This window comes from Anas platyrhynchos, chromosome 14 (genome assembly GCF_047663525.1).
Source record: "Anas platyrhynchos isolate ZD024472 breed Pekin duck chromosome 14, IASCAAS_PekinDuck_T2T, whole genome shotgun sequence".
Taxonomy (NCBI): Eukaryota; Metazoa; Chordata; class Aves; order Anseriformes; family Anatidae; genus Anas; species Anas platyrhynchos.
This window is the reverse complement of record NC_092600.1, coordinates 5,682,106-5,684,730: the sequence shown is the minus strand read 5'-3', so window position 1 is coordinate 5,684,730 and position 2,625 is coordinate 5,682,106. Positions and strand designations below refer to the sequence as shown.

At 62.5% G+C, this 2,625-nt stretch overlaps 1 pseudogene; it reads left to right on the top strand.

The window, feature by feature from the left end:
• Positions 1 to 209: 209 nt before the first annotated feature.
• Positions 210 to 914, top strand: LOC110354448 (zinc-binding protein A33-like; annotated as a pseudogene).
• The last annotated feature ends 1,711 nt before the right edge of the window (positions 915 to 2,625 follow it).

Below are 2,625 nucleotides of genomic sequence, written 5' to 3'. Positions count from 1 at the left end.
CCTCCCTGCAGGTGGAGAGCCTGGCTATCAGGTACATGCCTGGCATGAAAGAAGCTGATTCCCTTTTCAGGAGCTTATCTCTGTCCCTGGCTGGGACCAGGTGGGAGAGGGATCTTATCTCGAGTTTTAAAAGCATCACAAACTGCTCAGCAAAGAGCTGGTGCTGTGCCGGGAGGGGGCTGCTCCCCAGCACGTGCTCCCTGGGGAACATGCATGTTGAGACCGTGCCAGCCTTTGACCTGCAGCACTACAGGGACAGCCACGGTGGCTCCGTGCACTACATCTTCTGGGGTGCAAGGGATGGATGCTCTGGGGCAGCGGGATGCAGCTGAGGGGCTGGTGATGCTCTGCAGAGGGAATTCACAATCTGCAAACACGGTGCTTGACTTCACAGCTCCAGCCACACTCACCTTTGACCCTGAGCCAGCCCCCCCCAGCTGCTTTTCTCCGAAGACCTGATGGCAGTGATGGAGCGGGGATGAGCCCAGCCTGTCCCCAGGGGCCCCCAGCGCTTCCAGCAGTGTGTCAGCATCCTGGGCTGTGCTCTTCTGACTGTGGTCGGCACTACTGGGAGGTGTGGGTGGGAGGCAGGACCAAGTGGGACCTGGGGGTGGCTGCCGAAACTGTGGACTGGGAGGTGAAGGTGAAGCTGTGCCAGAATGGCTCCTGGGCGTGGAGTCTGAGGAACAGGACAGAGTCCGGTGCCACTGCCACCCCCTGGGTGCACTTGGCCTCCCCGAAAGCTGGGGTCTTCCTGGGCTGCCAGGAGGGCACCGTGGCCTTCTCTGAAGCCAGGGACGTGTCCCAGCTCTTCACCTTTGGAGAGTTACTGCCCCTTCCTCAGCCCCTGCTGTAGCGATGGGATGGACAGCGTGAGCCCATGCGCCTTGCGAGCACTGGAGGAAATGGGGTGATGTGCCCCAGAAAATCCCCCTTAACGTGGGATTTAGGCTGCCAGCCCTTCCCTGCTTCTGTTCTCATGTGTAAAAGCAGCAAAGGCCGCGGGAGGTGGTTGCAGAGCCGGGGGGGGGGCGATGTTACGGGGTGCCCCCGGCTGCTCTGCGCCCGCCGGCACCGCGCGCTGGGGACGGGCAGCGGGCTGGCGGCAGGGGGAGCTCGGCGCACAGCGCTTTAATGAGCATTAACGATCATTAAAAGGCTCCCGTGGTGCCTGATGGTGACTCGGGGTCTGCAGGGTCCTGCCCTGCTGGGGGGCGGCACAACCCGGGGCACAGAGCAGCTCAGCTCCAGCCCGGGCGGCTGCCCTCTGCCTGCGGCACGGGGGGCACAAAGCTCCGGGGGGCTCAGGGTGGGGGCGAGGGTTTGGCAGTGTTTGGGCTGGGGCGAGTGCTGGAGGCAGGGTGGGTTCTTCTGCATTCAAGCAGCTGGGGGGGTTGGGTGCTTGTCAGATCCCAACAAGGGGTTTGGACTTAGGAGCAGTGGGTGCCAGTGCCTGGCCAGCCCTTTGGAACATTCCCCAAACACCTTGCTGAGGCTTTCAGCTTTTTGCAGCTCTTTAAAGCAGGTGTGAGCAGTGCTGGCAGCAGGAACCAGCATTCTGCAGCCCTCCGAACAGCTTCACCTGAGTCCCATGCTGGAAACACTTCCCCTGGGGTACAGCAGCCTTGGGCTCCTGGAGGGGGAACGTACCAGGTTTTGGGGTTGCCTAATGCCCGTCCCAGGGCAGGAGGGCACGTAGCGTTCAGCTGGAGAGAGCAGGGCATGGCCCACGCAGGATGAGTCCCCAGATGCTCAGGCAGCTGTGCTGCTGAAACCCAGCCCGTCCCTGAGCTGCACAAAACCACAGGCGAAGTGGCAGCTGGCCCTGGGGCGCGGTGACAGCGGTGCTGGCAGGAGAGGAGCGCAGCCGGCGGGGAGGAGGAGGAGGAAGAGGAGGAGGAGGAAGCAGCCGGCTCTGCTGCTCACCCCTTCCCGTGCTTCCCATGTGTAGCTGCGGCGGCACGGGCTGCGAGCAGCTCTCTGCGACGTGTGCCATCGCTGCCACCTCCTACACCTCCCCGGTGCCAGTGGCAGAGCTGGCAGGCAGCAAAACCTCCTTCTCTCCAACTCCTGGGCTGAGCAGCTCCCAAGGAAGCATGTCCTTCCTCCTCCTCCTCCTCCTGTGACCACAGCGTGCTGCTCCCAGCCCCGTTTTGGGATGTAAATCCTCGCCTGGCCCTGCCAGGAGGGGCACGGGCGCTGTGCTTGTACGTGCAGGGAGACCTCTGCTCGGAGCTGCTCTACGTGCAGCCTTAGCCTGGTGCGTAAATACTGCCTGCCCCTCGGTGCTATCTCAAAAACACGTTTCACTAATAAATGAAGCAGAAACCCCAGGCTCAGTGTGAGGGCAGTGACCGCAGGGCCTGGCCCTGGGTTTGGGCAGGAGGGGTTCGTGATGGGGATGGCCCCGGGGCAAGCTGGGTGAGAAGCACCCACCTCTGCTCCAGCACCCACTGCCCCAGGAACCGGCTGTGTTTTCCTCACAGTCACCTTGTCATTCTGTCCCTGGGTGTGCTCAGAGCCACCCCAGTTTGGCTTTTGCACAGCCACGTCTCGGGCTGTGACATGTCCGTGCAACGTGTCCGTGTCCTTTACCCTGCGCTTTTGGGAAGCCGCTGCTCCCTT